The 7,839-nt window shown below is 34.8% G+C and overlaps 1 long non-coding RNA gene across 1 annotated transcript; it reads left to right on the top strand.

Annotated features, from left to right (window-relative positions):
* The first annotated feature begins 847 nt into the window (after nt 1-847).
* On the top strand, nt 848-1,264 carry LOC145033773 (uncharacterized). The gene is made up of 3 exons (XR_013677694.1): nt 848-959; nt 1,036-1,101; nt 1,182-1,264. It is a non-coding gene; the product is annotated as an uncharacterized LOC145033773 (long non-coding RNA).
* Nucleotides 1,265-7,839: the final 6,575 nt, after the last annotated feature.

Raw genomic sequence — 7,839 nt, 5'->3', positions numbered from 1 at the left:
GTATTCCTATTAGATTCAATTTACTATTATTATACATACACATGAGTAGTAATCAGCCAATTGTGTTTTGATAATGATAAAAAAATCAATTTAGTGTTTAGGAGTTGGAATTTAATTTATGTAATAGGAATTGAATCTCATTTACTTACAATTTCTAAACTGATTTGATTCCCTTTACTATCTCAATATGAGAATCCAGCAATACGGTCACAACTGTGATATGTTACTGCAGAGTTGCTAACTAAAACCTGTGTCCAAACTCTAGAAGGTTACACACACAATGTTTCTGCTGTATGTTTCCATCCCGAGCTTCCAATAATAATGACAGGTTCAGAAGATGGTACTGTCCGTATATGGGATTCAACCACTTACAGGTGAGCTCTTGTTTTTTTACCTTTAAGGGTGTGTTTGTTTTGTAGATTCTAAAAGAACCGGAATGCTAGATTCCATTCCATGGTGTGTTTGGTTTCCAAATGGATGGAATTCAATTTTTGTTGGATTCCTTCAAATTCCATGTTTGATGGATGGAAGGAATTCAATTTCATTCTTCATTTCCTATCAAAAGACCAAAATACCCTCATTATACATATGTTAAAAATGTAAACTTTTTGACTTTAGGCCACTCTTTTTTTTTTTATTCAGACTGGAGAACACCTTGAACTGTGGACTTGAAAGGGTTTGGGCTGTTGGATACATGAAAGGTTCCCGTCGGTAAGTTTGTATAGCACTTTTTGTTTTTTGTTTTGTGGGTCTTGAATCTTGATGCTTCTTCATTTATCTGGATTTATTTTAATTACTGTTTTTACAGGATTGTTATTGGCTATGATGAAGGAACCATAAAGGTGAAAATTGGACGTGAAGAGCCTGTAGCCAGCATGGACAATAGTGGAAAAATTATATGGGCTAAACATAATGAAATTCAAACTATTAACATCAAGAGTGTGGGAGCTGATCATGAGGTTTGGACTTTAAAGCCCATATACATGTTATGTTATGTTAACAATGAAATGGGAAAAAAATCTATTTTTTATTCAGGTTTCTGATGGAGAGAGGCTGCCTTTAGCAGTTAAAGAACTGGGAACATGTGATCTTTATCCACAAGTGAGTTATGCTTGTTCCTACCTTCCTTTAAACTGAAAATAGTCAACCATATGGACTTTGACTTTTCTATTTTTCCACAGAGCTTGAAGCACAACCCAAATAGGAGGTATGTTGTTGTCTGTGGTGATGGTGAATACATCATATACACAGCTTTGGCATGAAGTACTGGTTGGTAAAAAATTCGTGGGGTGCTAGAAAGTATCACCCGAAAAACGATGGGCCAAAGGTAATATCTGTTGTTATATTGACTATTTTGCCCTTATTGTTTTTTATGGATCTGATTTTTTTTTTTTTACAATTACAGGTTTCGTTTTTTAGTGATGATGAAGAGACTACCAGCACACCAAAAGCAGATGCTCTTTTTATTCCAAGGGAGAATCCAAGAGCTCTGGTTATTCGCCCTCTTAAACAATGGCCTGGAAAATCATCTGCTGAAAAATTAAAAAACGCATTTTCTCCAGCACACAAACAAACGGTAAACTAATTTTCTGCTGCTACCTTAAAAATAAAAATAATCATTTTTTATCTTATTTTTTTTTTATTTGAATTCAGGTGATTACACTGGGTTTGCTTCTTCCCCTCCTTTAAATGGTCGCTCTACGGAAAACGGTAACAGTAAGATCATTTCTTTTACTGCAATTTGAATATTTGGAACTCAATTCCATACTAATATCAAAATCTTTGATTACAGGAAACCATTCTGAAAACGGAACCCTAAAGGAACAAACACCAATAAAAACCCCCCAAAATCAAAACGGAGGATGTGATGGTGGCGAGATGGAAGATGGCTTTGAGTTTATATTTAAAAACAAAGGCATCAACACTGAGGTGACTTACCCATATCAGGCAACAGATGGAACCTGCAACACCAAGGAAGAAGCTGTCCATGCTGCCACCATTACTGGGTATGAAAAAGTGCCAGCCAACAGTGAATCCGCATTGTTACAGGCAGTCACTAATCAACCCGTATCAGTTGCCATTGATGCCAGTGGCATGGGTTTCCAGTTATATTCAGGTGGCGTGTTTACTGGGAATTTTGGAACTGATCTTGACCATGGTGTTACAAGCTTGTTGAATCAAATGGAGTTATATGTGGTTGTGTATATACTTGAAATCTTAGGCTTGGATAGTCTACAAGGAATCATGTTGGATCAAGGCAGCTGTATTGATACCTGTTGTACTTTTTGTAGGAAGGTAATTAAACTTTATTATTATTATTATTACTATTAATTACAAGTGTAACATGTTTTAAGTAAATTTTCATTCCTTTTACAGCCCTATTACAAATGATACGTGGCTCTGTAGTTCTTTAAGTTGTCACCAGAAGAATCATCAAAGGATCTATTATATCTTTTGAGGGACATGTCCAATAACGATAACAAAAACTAAAATCAAGTAAAAATGTTTGCTAAAATGCTTGTAATTTTATTATATATTTGGCTTATATAGGGATGCCATGGGATACAAAAGGGGACATTTCGTTTTAATTGCAAAAATAATCATTTCTGCATTAGGCTACTTGATGCTGGGAACTTTTATTTATGTGCTTATTGTTGATGGATCTACATTCAATGCCAATTTATTATCAAGGTACCATTTAAAATTTCCCTTTTATTTAATTTATGTAAAAAAGTGTAATAGTAAATGCTCATACATAGTTGTAAATGCTCACGGGTGCATGATAGCAACAACAACTGATTTCTATTTTTGTATTGTCATTGTAGCAGTAAGTCTTTGTTTATTATATACTTTCCAACTATAGTGAAAAGGAGATTTTTCAACTTTTGTTATAACAATAGTGTTTGATTGCTTCTTTTGATCAGGTGTGGATTGCATATAAGGAATCAAGGTGGATAAGTGCTTTCTTTTGGATACTTTCACTTCTATCTTTTTGGAGGGTAAGCATATATAGAAACTAGCTCACTTTCCTTTTTTGGCTCTCTTAAGTATATAACTATATATGGGATGCTGTTTGGATTTACAACTGAAGGAATCATGGTATATTTCCAGGACCCTGAAATCATTTACATTGTCTTATTTTCTCAAAATATTAATTGTTTATGTTGCTTCCAAATACAAGGTATGAAAAGCTGTAACGGTGGGATGATGCCCTTAAAGCATACACTGCAAAATCTGCTCAAGCAACAAGTCAACGTCTTATCTTGGATGCTACACTAGGTATTATTCAAATATACCATGCCATGGTGTTATAGTATTTATATTATTATCATTTCAAGGTAATTATTTAAAATATTTGTTCATTCTTATGATGAATGAGGAGTCAGTGATAGATGGGTATATATTATATAATCAAAACACTATAATTATAATTTTTTTTACTATAAATAAATTATTTGAGTTAAAATGGCATGAATGATTTCAGGTAAATGGGGATGGTAATTCTGAAAATGGCTCCCATATATGTGAACAATATCCATTTTCAGTAAATGAGAAGGTTGTTATTTTTATTTATTTCACTTTTGTTTTCTATGTGAAGATATATTGACAAAAAATACATTACATGACATGATATGTTGGTTGAGTAGCTTTATGTGTTCTAATGGGTGGTGTTAGATGGAATTGTGATGATATACTCTCTAGTTTATATGATCAAAGATTGTCATTGCCAATATCATTGTTAATAGCTTTACAGATAATATTTACCATTTGTATGCGGGATTTCTTGTCATTGTGTTTGTCATTGTTGATATTAGGTAATTCATATTGTAGTGTATTTATTCCAAATCCCAAATTCTTTGGATGGAGAAAAGGGTAATTTCGTCTTTTACAACTAACATTCCAAGTTTGATTCTTCTAATAATTGTATTAACATATTATTTTTTTGACTTTTATTTGATCAGGTCACAAGAATTATCGGAGCAGGGGTTCAATATTAGTCTTAAGGAAGTATGAAAGGCAAGATTCAACTCTACTTTGTTGGAATTAGATGTTTATCATCTTTGTGTATATCTTTTTAGTTTGTATAGCATTACATTGCATAAGGTGTCCCTTAATAGCAATTTAGTATTATGTTATATATTTAGGGAAAACCTCTTAATAACAATGTACAATTAGATCCCCTTAATATAAATGTATTACAATTTTTTGACATGATGTTTTTGGTATATATTTGTTTACATATGGAACGATTATTTGTATGACATTAAATTTATGAAATGGATTCTATTTTTGTATATGATATTTTATTATCTATTATTAAACATTAAATACAAATTTAATTTGAAAATAAGCAAATCTATAAATAATATTTTTTTAAACATCTAAAATTATGATACGCAAAAATGTGTGTCATCTTCATTTATGACATGGCCTTTCTTGACAGGGGCTTCCTTGATACGCATTGCGTGTCATAAACACGCGCGTCATAAGGTTACGACACGCAAATGCGTGTCGTCTTCCTTTATGACAGGGCCTTCCTTGATACGCATTGCGTGTCATAACCGCGCGTCATAAATGCGCGTCGTCTCTCTTTATGACAGGGCCTTCCTTGACACGCATTTGCGCGTCGTCTGAGCGTTTTACGATGCGCAATGAGCGTCGTAAAAGGCCTTTTTTCTAGTAGTGTATGATTCCATTGATAAAAAGTGTATAATGAAAGTTTATATAACACACGATAATAATCGAGTGTTTGACTTGTATTCTCCCCCCCCCCCCCCCCTAAAAGCATATAAAAGTATTCATAAAACATTTAAAAGTGTGGATTGTAGGGGTATAAACTCATTTGATTGATTGAAGAAAGCGTGACGAAAACCGAGCATAACTTCTACTCGAGAAAGCGGATTTCTCGGGATTCTCGGGAATCTCGGGAGCGTAAAACTTCCTTCCAAACTTAGATATGAAAACCTAGACTTTCGGATGCCTCCGAGGGTTGAAACGCAGTGCTCCGGTGCGAGAAAGGGAAGAATTGAACAAAAATGGACGGCATCCTCAGATTCTATTTATAGGGGCTGGAGGTCCTCGGTCGAAACATCGGAGCGTACTCATTTGTCACCCATGACCGCATCCTCGGTCGAAACATCGGAGCGACGTGGACGAATTGAGGCCAAGCATCTGAGTACGCGGGGTGTACGACGGTACGCTGGGCGTACGAGGGTACGCTGGGCGTAACCTAGATTGGTCCGATGACTCCTCCTTCGGATAATACCGGATTTTAATTAAATTTATATTTTAATTATTTAGTAAACTTCAAAAATTCATATCTTCCTCATACGAACTCCGTTTTAGATGTTGTTTATATCCACGCATAGGTGAGACTACGATCTACAACTTTTGTTTAGACTCCGTCGGCTAATTTTGAATTTATTTTTAGTATTATATTTTTAATAGGTCGGGACAGGAAAAGTCTGTTAAAGTTCCATAACTTCTTCATCCGACGTCCGTTTTCGTCAGACTTTTTACAGTTGCGCTGGTATTGTTTAGACCTTCGATTCTCATTTAGTTTGTGTCGGCTAAAAGTCTCTCGATCTCTATTTCAAGTTTTTAGCTGTCTACTGCTATGTCTGAAACTTCGAAAAATCATAACTTCCTCATATGAAGTTAGATTTGGGCATTCTTTTTGTGTATGTTTACGGTTTTGGGATATCTAAAACTTTCATTTAGATACCTAAGGCTAAAAACTATTGTATTGAAACTTCGCGTTTTACATCTATCAGTGTTGCCGATTTTTGCTGCGAATCTTAGATTGGTCATAACTTCTTCGTTATAACTCGGATTTTAGTGTTCTTTATATGCACGAAAACCTTGATACGATTCCTACCACTTTATTTAACCCAAATAAGATTTTAGGAAAGTTAATTTTTTACCTATTTTTGACTGGTGTTACATTTCATTGTCTCGAAGTATCGGGTTGTCACACCTGTTTCTTACAGTCCTTATTCCCAGAATATAAGTAGCCTCTCGGAGGTACTCCATAGCGAAACATTTCCCAAGTCAGGACTTGACCTCCTGCAAGGTTGGGACATCGTTTCCTATGAGTAGTATGTCATCAGCATACAATATGAGGAAGCTAACTATACTCCCACTGGCTTTGACATATACTCAAGATTTATCTTCGCTTCGCAGAAAACCAAATTCTTTAACCTTCTCGTCAAAAAAAAGATTCCATCTGCGAGACGCTTGTTTCAATCCATAAATGGATTTCTCAAGCTTACACACTTTATTTGGATGCTTCGCATCGACAAAACCCTCTGGCTGATTCGTATACACATCCTCAGCCAACTTCCCATTAAGGAAAGCGGTTTTCACATCCATCTGCGAAATTTCATAATCATGAAACGCAGATATTGCAAGCATTACCCTAATAGACTTTATCTTTGAAACTGGTGAGAAGGTCTCATGATAGTCAACTCCGGGAGTTTGAGTAAAGCCCTTCGGAACCAATCGCGCTTTATAAGTGTGCACATTGCCATCCATGTCCGTCTTCTTCTTGAAAATCCACTTGCACCCTACTATCTTACGACCCTGTAGATTATCAACCAAATTCCAAACTTGGTTGTCGTACATGGACTGAATCTCGTTGTCCATCGCCTCTTTCCATTTAGCAGACTTCGGTAAACCACACATGCTCCATTGATCTATGACAAACATCGAGTCACCCTTCGCTACCAATATCAATCCCAAATTAGTGTGCCGGTTAACCAAACACGCTCCACTAATGTTTGACAAGGGTACGAAGTGTAATTCCATGGATTAACTTCATTTTCACATTTTACCCTAAAGTAACTAAGATTGGGAATTTGTAAAAACATGTAGTTACTTTGTATCTTACATTATACTTTTAATGAGGAGAGGATTGCCCTATCCTACCCATTTGACTAACGACCCTCCACCAATCAATCAAGCGGTGGGTGTGAGTGTACACCCATTAAGCACCATTTTATAGGCAGCAACCTTATACCCACCTTATAGACCGGCTCGTGAATGAGGACTACTAACGGTAAGACTAGCATTTTAATTATACATACATACACACACACATATATATATATATATATATATATATATATATATATATATATATATATATTCATTAAGCTTGTAATAATATAATAGTATAGGGTTGAATTTTAAACTTGTAAAACTCTAAGGGTTTGAAATTTGAATTCTTCAAAATTAAACTCTTAATCACAAAATTCAAATTTCAAAAGTTAAGGACATGTTTTGAACTTTTTCAAAAACAAAGGGATCACATAACAAATAATTTAAATTAAACAATTAATTTCATAATTATCTATATTTTACCTAATCAAATTTTAGTCATAAGATAATTACTAAATAATTTATATAATCCATATTTATCATATAAACAACCAATATTTAAAAGATTTGAAATCATCTATTGTTTTGGCAAGGATAATCATTTAGTTAAGGTAAAATTCGGATTTTAACTTCAAAAAACGATTTAGGCATTAAATCCAAGATAAAACAGAACCTAAATCCCGAAATATCCTCTGCTTGACGCACGAACTCACCGAGTCAGCTCTGAACTCGCCGAGTAGGGGCCAACTCGCCAAGTCCAGATACTTACTCACCGAGTTGAGTTGGGCTGAGGCAAGAAACTAGATTTTCAGCAAGAAAAACAGTTAAGCATCACATACAATTGAAACCAATCAAGGCTTTGATACCACTGATGGGTTTTATGCATAAGAAACAATCATATGTGCTCATACAAACACAAATGCTTGGATCTAGGTTTCTCTATTGTACATGCTTTGAATC

Source organism: Lactuca saligna, chromosome 3 (assembly GCF_052625555.1).
Source record: "Lactuca saligna cultivar CGN05327 chromosome 3, ASM5262555v1, whole genome shotgun sequence".
NCBI classification, from domain to species: domain Eukaryota; kingdom Viridiplantae; phylum Streptophyta; class Magnoliopsida; order Asterales; family Asteraceae; genus Lactuca; species Lactuca saligna.
This window is presented reverse-complemented; position numbering and strand designations above follow the sequence as displayed.